Raw genomic sequence first — 12,777 nt, forward strand, 5'->3', positions numbered from 1 at the left:
GGATGCGGGGGGGCAGAGGCTGGGATGGGACATCCCTCACTGGGATCTGGCCAATCCTCTCTGAAAGAGCTAGGCGCTGCAGAGCAGTGGTAGAGCCTGGGGCTGCTCCCTTGGTATGGTTCTTGAAGGTGTGGGATGCTGCCGGTGCAGGCAGGTGCGCCGGGGCTACAGAGCCTGGAACTATGCGGGACGGGGGGGGGCAGGACCCATGCAGAGGAGCGGGGGAGGGTTCATGATGCAGCGGGGCAGGATTCTGGGCTCCTGTGCTGGTGCAGGGTGCCGGGGTGGTGCGCGATGGCGGGGTGGAGATGCCCGGGGTGCTGCAGGGTAGCAGAGGTTGCCGGCGTGGGGATGCTCCTACAGACGGGGTCGTTGGCCAGGGGTGCAGCGCGCCCCCGGGTGTGCGGGTGTCCGGTGGGGACGGGGGGCTCACGGTGGCCGGAGGGTGCCCGGGGGGTGGGGGGCCAGGGCCGCCGGCAGCGAAGGGGTGCCGAGGCACGGCCCCGCCCCCGCCCGCCCCCCGTGCACGCGCCGCGCGCTCCCGCTGCCGAGGCCGGCCGGATCGAGAGGGGCGCGGAGCAGCCACTGCCGCCACCGGCATGGCCCAGCCCCGGCAGCCCCGGCGGTGAGTGCGGCCGAGCCGGCCCGCACCGCGGTGGCTCCGGCGGGGGGGAAGGGGCAGGCCCCGATGCGCGGTGGTCTGGGACCGGCCGCCGCGGAGGTGATGGGGCTCCAGGGAGGGCGGGTGGCCGCGGGCCGGTGCCGATGGGGGGGCGTCGGGAGCCGGGCTGGGCTTCGGGGCGGGAGTTACCGGGTGGTGCCGAGCGCTGCAGCGGGGACCGGCGGGGGTTAACGGGGCCGGATGAGCGGCCGCGGCGAGCCGGCGGGTTGCCATGGCGACGCTCTGAAAGGGGGATTGTGCGCCCGCCTCGGCTGCGCGGCCCCGGCCCGGCGCGGCCCCGGCTGGCCCCGTTCCCTGCGGAGCAGCCGCTGTCCCAGCGCCGGTGTTCCCGCTCCGGCGCCATGCGGGGTGCAGGGGAGGGGGATGCGGACGGGGGGGTGTTTATTTGGGGTGCAAGGATGCGCCGGGTGCTGTCCGGCATGAGGCTGCCGTCGTGAGTACCCCCAGGTCAAGGGCGGGCAGGAGATCCCCGTGGCTTACATTAGTGGCCATTGTATGGGGAATTACATTGGCCATTGGGCTTGTGGAGCATGGGGAATGACATTGGTAGTCGGGCTGCTGGAGCTGAAGGGCATCATTCCCTGTCTCTTGGGCAGTCAGCCAGGCTGAAGACAAGCTCAGTGGCAAACGGGCTCTACCGTGCTGGTGGTGCTGATCCCCGGGCCATGTGGTGAGCCAGGCTCACGGTGCTGAGTTGCTGGTGGCTCTGTTGAGGCGCACTGAGATTTGCACCATTTGCCTGAGTTTGGCTCTGTTGTGCTCAAAGCCATGGAGCAGGACAGTGTGGTGGGTGATGCTCAGCACCGGCGCCTGCCCATGCCTAGCGCTGTTGGCAGTACGGGAGAGGAGAAGCGAGGAGGGATGCAAGGCCTTTGGCCAGTCTGTTTCTGGACTATGATCTCCCAAATGATGGCTTCTCCTGGTGCCTCCATTGGCAGCCCTTCCCAAGGCCACGGGCCTCCTCTGAGGAAGTGGCTCTGCCATGGAATCCCTGTGGCACTGGAATTCTCTTTTTGTCCTTTGTGGGTGCCTCATTTGATGCCATAGGTGAGGGCAGAGGGGCTGGAGGTGCCCTTATGGCCAGGCTGACAGACCCAGCTCCCCTTGAGCCCCTGCACTGGCCATGCTTTGTGTCAGCCTGGTGGGACCTTCCTTCCTCTGAAAACCAGGGTGGAATAGGGGGGCATCTGCAGCTGCACAAGGGGTGGATGTGTCCTCAGGGGCTGCAGGGTACCAAGGCAGGGGTGATGCACCAGAGCACCTGTGCCAACCCTGAGGTGCCTCTTCCCACCCGCAGGCTGCAGGTAGCCACCCCCAGAGCTGGTGTCTGCAGAATGGTGGCGGGCTGACATTTAGAGGTCACACTGAGCACGGTGCATGTGTTTGCTTCATTTGCATTCGCAGTTAGCCCAGCTCGAGGCTTTGCCACTCACATGTGCAGTTGCCATGGTTACGTGTGCGGCCGGGATGTGGAGTTGGGTTGGACACCTGCAAACACACAGCTCAACCTTGGAGCACTGGGGCACGGGCGGGCGCTGCCGAGACGCAGGGCAGCCCTTGCCCCCCCCGTGCTGAGAACCTGCAGAGCCCATCTCAGTATGGTCTGTCTGTGCCTTGCACGGCCTCAGCCACCCGGGCTCAGCACGGCAATGGCTGAATGTGAATCTAGGGCAGTGCTGTGGAAGAGGAAGGTTGAGCCCATGCCAGCCTGTTGCTCCATTCGGCTCTGTCTCTTTCCCAGACCCCATGTAAAGGCTCTTCTCCCAGAGGGGTGGAGAGCATGTGCTCAGGAGCCGGGCAGTGCTGGTGGCACGGTGCGGGCTGGCAGCGCCTTGCCAGCGGGCAGGGGCCTGCTGAGGCTTCAGAAGGCAGCAGGAGAATCGGCAGAGCCTGCAGCAAGGCTGCAGCTGAGGTGGCTGCATCTCTCCAGGCTCTCTGTGGGGTCTGCTGCGGGTGCTCAGGTCCAGCACAGGCAGGGTCTGGGTGCATTTTAACCACGATCACACTTGAGTCCATGAGAGAGAACAAGGACAGAGTGACTGCCAAAAGCCTCTGGCAGGTCCACGCTGGCCTTGTCTTTCTGTCAAGGGAGAAGGAGGTTTAGGACAGCAAGTATGGAAGGCACCTTGAGGTGATCGAATCTCTAAGCTCCATCTAAACCATTCCTGAGCAGCATCAGCTCAGCCAGCTCCTAAAGCTCCCCCACCACAGCAGTTCTGTTGCCTCCCAAGCAGTTTGCTGCTGTCTTCCCATATCCTTCCTGCTAGGAGCTACTCCTTTGCAGCAAGTGGAGGCAAATGGAAGCCCTTTTTGATCTGCAGGAGCAACTGTGACCTCGGACAGACCAGTGTGGGGTAACTGGTGGCAGCTGGAGGAATTCAGCAACAGGAGGAGGGTGGGAAGTGATGGGGATGTGGAGCATGTGTCTGAGCATGAACTGCGCTTGAGCCATGGAGGAGGCTGTGAAATCTCATAGCAGAGCATGGAGGGGCTGAGGAGCTGCTGTCCTGGGGCTGTGCAGCGTGGGCAGAGGGACGGGGCAGGTACAGCTTGGTTCTGTCCCTAGAGCTCTTGGTACCACTGGGGTGGGACAGTTGTTTGCTGTCTGCAGGATCCCAGCCAGAGGTTTCTGCCTCGAAGGTCTGTGGTTATTGGCTGCTGCTGACAGGGAGTTTCAAAAGATGCTCCTTAAGCAGGGTTTTGTGTTTGTCTCCAAGTGGGTCTTGGATCTGCATGGGGGAGGGTGGGGGTACATCAGCAGAAGGAGATGGGTTGGATCCTGCTGCTGGGCTGCTCAGAGCTGTCATAGCTCAGTGGTGCTGCATGGTGGATGCGATGCTGTGGTGGTCTCCTAACGTGGCCCCGCGGTTGGGGCTGTGCCCGGCACATTGTGCCGGCCTTGGCAGCACCACAGCGCGTGTGAGGGGAATGAAGAACAGGTCCTGCAACTGCCAGTGCTGGCAGCGTGACCCCACGTCATTCACATCCTGCAGCGAGCCTGACTCTGGGGTCATGGGGAGAAGTAGGAGCAGTGGGAAGACAAGGGGGCTTCTGGCTGTGGCTGCCGGGTGTGTGCAGCTCCTGGAAGCTTTCCTTGGTTAGGAGGAGATGCGCTGCCTGCCTGGAGGCTTGTCTGGGCTCAGTAGTGATCCGGTATTGCAGCTCCTGATGGAACCTGTGCTCCCGCTTAGTCCTGCAGTTGCATGGGGAAGGTCTGCCCCTTTTGCTGTGTTGTCCGACGGCAGCGGGGCAGGGAGGGGGGAGTCACAGTGCCTGTGAGCAAGACTTCACGCAGGGGAGCTCTGCTTGGGCTGAGGCCGCCCTGGCAAGGAGCTCAGGGATCGCTGGAGAAGCCTCATTCCTGACGCTGCACAGTGCACAACGGGGGAGCCGGTCTGTTCTTTCCAAGGTGCGCCTCGGGGGTGTGTGCCCTGCGAGGAGCCGTGCCTCTTCGGGGGCCAAGGAGCCACCATGGCCATGCCAGAGCAAAGGCTGGTGAGGGTTACAGCACTCACACCGGGCAGGGGCTGCTGATGCTCTCTGAGGGTGAGGATGGTTGGCAGAGGAAGGCTTTTCACCTGGGCTTGGAGAGCAGGCTGCTGGGAATGGCCTTTGGTGTGTGATGCGGCTGCAGGCACTTTGCCTCCATTAGGCATTCCTCAGCTGCTGCTCTACAGGAGTGGGAGAAGAAGCTCCAGTCCATCACGTGGCCAAAGTGTCTGCATGCCACTCGCCATGGAGTGAGTGTCCTGGTGCTGGCACCAGTGCTAAAGGAGTTGTCCAGGGGAGTCTGAGTCCGGCTGCCTTCACACCCTTCCTCTACTCCTACGTGACTCCAGGCACCACTGAGCAACTTGAGGGATCGTGGGACAGTGATGCAGGAGAAGAGGAGCCGCCGCTCTGTGTGTCTGCCTCTAGAGCTGCCCAGGGGAGCACTGGAGAGCCCTGTTGAGATCCTTGTGCAGTCAGATGCCTGGAGGTTGCAGCAGGAACAGTCAGAGGTCTGATGGCCCTGTGCAAAATGGCTAAAGAATGCAGGGCTCTTAAAACAGGAAAAGAAAGAGCAGAAGATGGATAAAGTATGTCTACAGGAGGCCGTGAGAGAAGGCATGGAGGTTAAGTGTTCACTGTTTCCTTCTATGCAAGTACAAGGTCGCATCAGATGAAGCCGGCAGGAGGTGCCAAACAGGAGGAGGGGCACTGCCTCTTGCAGATGTGCTGTCAAACTGCAGAAGTCCTCAGAACAAGGTGTTGTGAGCAGCAAAACCTTACATGGGTTCCAGGAGAAACAGGATGAATTCCGAAAGGACAAGAGGCTCCCTCAGAACCCAGAGATACACCCAGATGTACCTCTGACTGCTGAACTGCAAAGTGCTCGTAGGTCTGAGGACTGTCCAGAATGTACACAGGGCAAGGTGGGCCCTTGGCCTCAGCTGTTAGTTTCATAACGATGTGCCTGCCAGCAAGGGTGGAGCCAGAAGGGAGCACTGGGCTCTGGTGAAGAAGGATGGGTTTATCCTCATCCATCTCTTGTGCTCCTCTGCTTGGCACAGAGTGACAGATTCCTGCTCAGTCCCACTTATTCAGCACAGGCTGCTCTCCCCACGTGATGGAGGTGCAGCTGGTTGGAGAGGTGGGACCTGTGCTAAGCACCAGTCCTCTGTCTCGGCATCACAGCACCCTTTGCTGGAGTCTTCTGATGGAATCTTGTCCTCTGACCAATTGCTAATTCAGTTGGTTTGAAAATCATAGAATTGGTATCAAAGAACTGTCTGGGTTGGAAAGGACCTTCAGTGGTCACCTAGCCCAACCCCCGGCCATGACCAGGGACATCTTCAACTAGAGCAGGTTGCTCAGAACCACATCCAGCCTGGCCTGCAATGTCTCCAGGGATGGCACATCTGGATGGCAATATCCCTTCCCTCCTGTCTCACCTGGCAGTTCTGCCTCCTCCTGTTCCCTGGCCACAGGACACACATCTGACATGCTGACAGCAGTGCTGGAGACTCATCCCGGCATTGTCCCAGTTCCCTTTGGGATCACCAGGGATCTGATCTTCATCTCTTACAGTCCCCTGGCTCTGCCAGTTCTCACACACATCAGGGAACATCGGTATAGGGTCTGTTCCTGGTTTTATGCCCAGATGAGAAAAGACTCGTGTCCTGCTACCAGTGAGGGTCCTGTTCAGCCTTACCTAGGTATACGTGTGGTGCCAGAAGGGTATCCCATGGCTCTTCAAGCAGTGCAGAGACAGCAGAGAGGCTTGGTTTGGGAGAGGTTTGCTTCTTGTGGGAGAAGTAGACTTGGAGAAGAGGATGCAGAGGTGAGCTAGGGATCTAGCGCTCCCCAGCTGGACTGCAGTGAGAGTGGGCAGCAGGATGAGGAAAAGCAAGGCTGAAGCTCATGAAGAAGACACTCTTCCATCCTCATGGATCCAGGAGGATCCTGTCTGTGAGGGCTGAGAGAAGAATCCCATCAACACCGCGGCGTCCTTGCAACCACAAAACCCACACCTGCCCTTTGTGAGCAGCCGTAAGGGACAGATCCTGTGCCTCAAGACAGAAATGATCTCTGTTGTCACAGAGCCCCAGCCTGGTTTGTGTTGGAAGGGACCTCAAAGCTCCTCCAGCTCCAACCCCTGCCACAGACAGGGACCCCTTCCACTGGAGCAGCTTGCTCCAAGCCCCTGTGTCCAACCTGGCCTTGAGCACTGCCAGGGATGGGGCAGCCACAGCTTCTCTGGGCACCCTGTGCCAGTGCCTCAGCACCCTCCCAGGGAAGAGCTTGTTCCTAGCCTCGTTGCCATTTTGGTCTCTGTTGCTGATGAGCTGCCTTGATGAGGACCCGAGGTTGCAGATTTGGGCAGGGAGCTGCTGTACTTGCATGCTCATGGCTTTAAGGTGGTTTCCTGCTCTTTGTAACAAAACCCTCCCCTGTCTGTGGGGAGCAATGCTTCAAAAGTGGGTATCTGCTGAGGCTGAGCTGTGCTCGGTGAGCTCTGAGAAGAAGCAGGGAGCACGGGAGCTGCCTTGGCACTGGGGCTGCTTTCCTTGGCATTGCTGGTACTTGCAGCCTGCCCATATGTGCTGCTTCATCCTGGTCTGCTCCCTCTGGAGAGACAGGGCATCTCCAGGCTGTTCCAGCAGCCTTTGCACTAAAGCACAGCAAAGATTTTTTTCCCAGAGATTTTAGGCTTTCTGCTTTTTTTTTTTTTTCTATGTTTGAAGATAGAAAGTGTGGGAGGAGAAAGGTACAAGGGAAAATAGAGAATAATTTGGGATTAAATCTGAGCAGGCTACCATCCTAGCTGCTGGCTTGCCCAGCTTCCTGTTCTTAGCAAGCCCAGGTTGCATGAGAATAAGTCAGAGTTTGTAGAGCTGCCCTGGCTCCAGCTGAGCCCCAGCCTGAGGGGCTTCCATGGTCTTCTGCTCAGTCATGCCAGCTCTGGTTTCAGTTTGGGCATGTGAGCTTTTGCTGAGGGCAGCCTTCCTTGCTTGAGCAACCTGCTTCTCTTAGTTGAGTAGAGGCTGTTATGGGCTTGGGATGAACCATCTAACTGCATGTGGTCCTTTCAAGGTGACAAAGGGTTGTGGACCTGCTCAGGCAGGTCCAGAGGAGGCCATGGAGGTGCTGCGAGGGCTGGAGCAGCTCTGCTCTGGAGCCAGGCTGAGAGAGCTGGGCTGGGGCAGCCTGGAGAAGAGAAGGCTCCTGAAGGGGAGACCTTAGAGCAGCTCCAGTGCCTAAAGGGGCTGCAGGAAACCTGGAGAGGGGCTTGGGACAAGGGATGTAGGGACAGGGCAAGGGGAATGGCTTGAACCTGCCCGAGGGGAGACTGAGCTGAGCTCTTAGGCAGAAGCTCTTCCCTGTGAGGGTGCTGAGGCGCTGGCACAGGGTGCCCAGAGAAGCTGTGGCTGCCCCATCCCTGGCAGTGCTCAAGGCCAGGTTGGACACAGGGGCTTGGAGCAAGCTGCTCCAGTGGAAGGGGTCCCTGCCTGTGGCAGGGTTTGGAGCTGGAGGAGCTTTAAGATCCCTTCCAACCCAAACCAGGCTGGGATTCCATGACACCACATCTGTGCAGGCTGCCAGCAATATGCACAACCTGTGACAACGGTGATACCAGGCTGTGACACTCTGTGAGCTCCTTAGGTTGCTCACTGGAGCATGTAGCTTCAGTGTGTTTCCAGAGGTCCTGGGAAAGCCTTTAGGGTTTCTGGGGAATTCAGCAGCTCCAGGACAGGCGCTCCTCTTGCCCAGCTGCAGATGGGCATTTTTGGACGCTGTGCCAGCAGCATGCGCTGGTGGCCTCTGTGCCAGCTGCCCTTGCCCTGGTGTTGCCCTGAGCCTGGAGGGCGCTGCCAGCCCCGCCGCAGCTCTGCCACGGGCTGGTGCCGCCCGTGCAGGGTCCCACCTTTCCCCTGCGGCTCCTGCACACCCTCCAGCCCTTACCCCTGGTGCCGGCGCTCAGCGGGATGCGGGCGGCGCCTCCAGCACCTTGCCTGGCTCCGGGGCGCGCCAGCCTGGAGCCCCGTTTGCGGCTGAGCCGCAGCCGGCCCAGAGCGCCCGCCCGGGGTCCGCCGGAGCCGGGCGGTGCCTGCGAGCAGCGCGGCCCCTGCCTGCCAGGCTTGCAGGGGCTGACGTCACCCCGCGGAGCAGCGGCTGCTGCAGGACGCGGCTGCTGGCCGCTGTGTCCCGTTGGCCCTGGCGGCAGGCGCTGCCCCCGGGCCGGGCTCCCTGCCCCGGCACGGGCGAGGGCCACGGCACAGCTGGAAGCAGGAGGGAGCTGGTGCTCCGCCGCCAGCAGCTCGCTGAGGACGGGTGCTGTGCATGGAGAAGTCCACGGTGCTTCCAGCAGCAACAGCGTTTTCCCACCTCCACATTCGGGTCTTCCCTTCCTGATGGTTCCAGTGCCTCCCGCCTGCTGGTGGGAGCAGAGGAAAAGGGTATTACAGCATTAGCAAATACAGCTTGTCCTGGCCTGTGCTCTGTGCTCTGCGCGCACTGCTACCGACTGTCACAGCTCCCCTTCTCCTGTCCCGGTCCAGACCTTTTTAGGTCTGAGTGCCTTGCCCAGGGCAGCCCTCTGTGGAGACGGAGACACCAGTGCTGTGAGGAGGGGAGGATGATCAGCCAGGCCGGCCACAGCAGAGCTGGGACTGAGCAGTGCCCTGGTCCTTGGTGGTGGCTGCCACTGGGGCTGTGTCCCCGGGCATGCTGCAGTGTCATGGAGTGGTGAGTCACTGAAAGGGGCACCAGCGTGATGACAACAAAATGATTGTTCTGTGTGGGTGTTGCTTGCTGGACAGAGGAAGTGCTGCTCCCATGTCCCTGCTTGGCTCTTGCAACGTGGTCAGAAAATCATTCTGGCCTTTGATCAAGCCAACTGACACTAACACAATTCAGCAGCTTGTGTCAGGTGGGGTGTGCTGGGGCGCTCACCTCTCAAAGTAGGGTGATGGGGCATCTCTTGGGCACAGGACAGAGGATCTGCAGCTCTCCTAGCTGTGGGAAACGAGGGACGTTCCATCCTGGGCTCTGTGTACATGCGTCTGCATGGAGCCTGTCTGGGAGTAGGGACTGCTGCAACAGAACGGAAGTGGTATGAATGGCGGAGGTGATGCTAACTCAAACATCTCCTAGGACAGCTTTCCTGAGCACTGCCACCACTGACTCTGCAGTGAGGAAATGATTTAGTGCTGGACTGCAATGCTTGGGCTTTCAAGTCCTGTGAGGGAACATGCGTGCCCCTTCTGTCTGTGCTGTGACCTGGAAGGGTGGCTCTGTCGGGATGGCCCATACCACATGCGCAGGGATTTGCTGTCCCCATAGAGCCACCCTGCTCCATGGACTTGGTAGCTGTGTTGGTGTCACACGGTACAAGATGGGGTGGTAATGGGTGATACAGGAAGGTGGTGCTTGTGCACCAACAGATAACTTGTAAACTTATCTCGGCACAGGAAAACTGATTATGTTGTGTTTCAGCTTCTGTGGAAAAGTTCATTCCCTCTTGTCTCCGGTTATTTTCCTCTTATCTGCTCTTTACCCTGGGTTTCATTACCTTTAGCCCGGGTCATCTTCATGACCTGGTTTACAACTCTGCCAAGCAAAACTTTGCTCAGCTCACAAGGAGTGGTGGGCAGTGGGGTGAGGCAGACATAGGCATTGGAGCAGGTGTTGGTAAAGGAAACAATCCATTTTCAGCTCTGCCACTGAAACCAGAGGTTCTTGCAGCCATGGTCTGGATTACAGCCTGTGATTAAGCAGTTTTTGCTTCCTAACTGAGTCAGCAAAACTGAAACATTGACAACTTATCTTGGGTGTAGCTGTTCCCATTCAAGGCGCTCTTGGCTTTTGTTGCCCACCCTCTCTTGTCACATTTGCAGGAAGTCTCTGTATTTTAAGCTGCAGTGGGTTCGTCTGTGCCCAGCCCACCTCCTTACATTTATAGAGCCTCCTCCGGGCCATGCTGGTCCATGGAAAGCATTGGCTGTGCACACACTGAGCCTGCCTGCAGCCACCACTGCTTTCTCATCTTTCCTGGGTGCATGCAGAAGGCGTCTTGACCCATTATAAGCACAGGTGGTGGTACAGGTAGGACAAGGCTTTGTGCAAATTGCTTGTGGCCCAATTGGTTGGAGGAGGTCCATGTCCTTTGCAAGGCTGGGTTTCCAGAAAGGAGTTTGAGGGACTGGGGTATGAGAGAGTTTTGTGAAAAACATTCCATCAGCAGCTGGGTTTCATTTTTGTTGCTTTGTTTGGGGTCTTTCAGAAATGGGGATGTCACTGCACTGAGCTAGGCTCTTTGGGTCACTGAAGTCTCCTTTCTTTATTACATTTCAAACCTGCTTTTTCTGACATAAGAAATATGAAGGTATTTGGACTCAGTTTCAGAAGCTTGTTTCTCTGAAGAGCTGTGTGATTGTGTAATTGCTCCCTACCGTGGTTCGGTCATAATGATCCAATTTAACTTAAATATCCGGGCCCATGGTAGCTTCTGGGGCAGTTGTTTGGGAGAGGATGTAGGAGCCATGACTCTGGCAGATGTGAGGGGGATGGTGATGAGCAGCTGGGATAATGTCACAGCACGGCTTGCCAAAGCTGGAGAAGGAAGTGAGGAAATGCTGCTTTGTGCAGACAGCTCTCTTTGCTGGGTGAGATTTACACTCCAGTTGCTAGCTGTGGAGTGTTGATCTCGGATTTGTGAGTGAGCTTATATTGCCTTCAACTAGGTGCCGGTTGCTTGTTTGTGATATTATGGAGAAAAAGCAAGTTGTCTTGGTGTGAACTCTGTGCTGCTGCCAAGGGCTTGCTGAAAGCAGATTGTCTGTCAGTTCACTCCTGAATAGATGTCTGGGAATTCCAGGGTTCCACACTTCAGCGTTGCCAGTCACCTGCCCGCGCAAAGTGAGTGCTGCAGTAATTCTGCCATTTATGAAGTGCCATTTCCTCTAGAATAGAATATTTCAGTTGGAAGTGACCTGAAATGATCATCTAGTCCAACTGCCTGACCAATTCTGGGCTGACCAATTGTTAGAGAAAAATTAAGGACATTGTCCAAATGCTCCTCAAAAACTGACAGGCATGGAGGGCACCGATCACCTCTCTAGGAAGCCTGTTCCAGTGTTTGACCACGCTCTCGGTGAAGGGGTGGTCACACACCGATGTCTGGTCTAAACTTCCCTGGCACAGCGTTGAGCCATTCCCACGTCACCTCACTGAACCCCAGGGAGAAGAGGTCAGCCCTTCCCTCTCATCTCCTCAGGAAGCTGCGGACAGCCATGACGCGGTCTAGCCGAGGAGGTGCCGCCTGCCCGGCAGCTCTCCTTGCCTGTACCGCCTTGCCTCCGGCTCCAGCCTGGATGGAGCTCGAGAGAGGCCGCGCGCTTTCGCTGGAGGCGCTGGGTGCCGCGTGGCCGGCAAGGAGAACCGGCGCGACCCGCGGCGGCGTGGCGCGGTGCTGAACGGACAGCTCCCGCCGCCTCCGCCGCGGGCGGTACCGGGGGCACCACCGGCTCTTGGTGCTCGGTCCGGCCAGGGCGGACCAGGCACGGTCAGGCTGGAATAGAGCGATGCCATGTCCAGCTGTTCCAGCGACCCCTCGCATGGCTTCTGGGGCCTCCTCCAGAGCTCTCTGATCTTCCAGGCTGGGTCAGGCTCTCTTAGAATGAAACAGACTGGTTTGGGATGGAAGGGATGTGGAAGCTCCTCCAGTTCCAACCCCTGCCACAGACAGGGACACCTTCCACTAGAACAGCTTGCTCCAAGCTCTGTTCAACCTGGCCTTGGACACTGCCAGGGATGGGGCAGCCACAGCTTCTCTGGGCAACCTATGCCAGGGTCTCAACACCTCTTCCTTTGCTGCCTGTTTTTCTGGCTGGGGAGCAACTGTGTGTCTATCCATGCCAGGGCCAGGGGACTGTGTTTGCTGTTTAGACAGTGGTTCTCATTAACCTCTGCCCTTGCAGGGAAGCATTTGTAAAATGGAAACTATGCAAACAGCAAGGTGAAGAGCAAAGAGCTGCCACCATTTCTTCATGCTGGGGTCAGGGAAGCTATAACATGAGATTATTTCTATCCAGAACGTGGCACTAAATGACCTGCTTCCAGCAGTTATCCCTGAACCATGTGGAAACCATCAGCCCACCAAGAGGCTGCTGCCACTGCTGCCACTGACAGGCAGGGACCTGTCCTGGCAGCGCCTCTTGCTCACACAGCAGCTGCTGGCTGTGGCCCTGCCTCAGCTTCCCACCAGAACCTGGGAAGCAGTGAGTGGGAAGGTCAGTCAGAATCTAGACCAGCTCAAGGTGAGCATGGAGCCCACTCCAAAAGAGCCCAGGCTTTCAAGCACAGTTGTCCTGGGGTCCTCTATAGAGGCCACCCTCTGCTTGCATTGGCAGGATTGGGTGCTGACCCCAACACTGTCCCTGTTGCAGTGCTCACTACCTGTCCTTCAGCAACATTGCCAGTCTCAGCTGAGTGACACTGAGAAACCTCCTGCATTTGGGTGCTAAACAGGAGTTGGAAACGAGCCAGGCTATCTCACCTGTGGGGTAGTGTGCCTTCTGGAGCCAAGCATCGAGCAGTGTGCTGGTATTCAA

At 58.2% G+C, this 12,777-nt stretch overlaps 1 protein-coding gene across 5 annotated transcripts in view; it reads left to right on the plus strand.

Moving 5' to 3' along the window:
* Nucleotides 1–517: 517 nt before the first annotated feature.
* Nucleotides 518–12,777, plus strand: part of NLGN3 (neuroligin 3) — a 41,111-nt gene continuing 28,851 nt past the window's right edge. For 3 of the 5 annotated variants that reach the window (XM_061353341.1, XM_061353344.1, XM_061353345.1), the window contains exon 1: nucleotides 518–625. The gene's annotated coding sequence lies outside the window, so the exon portion shown is untranslated. The remainder of the gene's footprint in view (nucleotides 626–12,777) is intronic. The other 2 variants (XM_061353342.1, XM_061353343.1) reach the window with 2 other exon arrangements.

Source organism: Neopsephotus bourkii, unplaced genomic scaffold (assembly GCF_033783945.1).
Source record: "Neopsephotus bourkii isolate Nb327-2 ecotype Australia unplaced genomic scaffold, CSIRO-AGI_Nbou_v1 NB_668, whole genome shotgun sequence".
NCBI classification, from domain to species: domain Eukaryota; kingdom Metazoa; phylum Chordata; class Aves; order Psittaciformes; family Psittacidae; genus Neopsephotus; species Neopsephotus bourkii.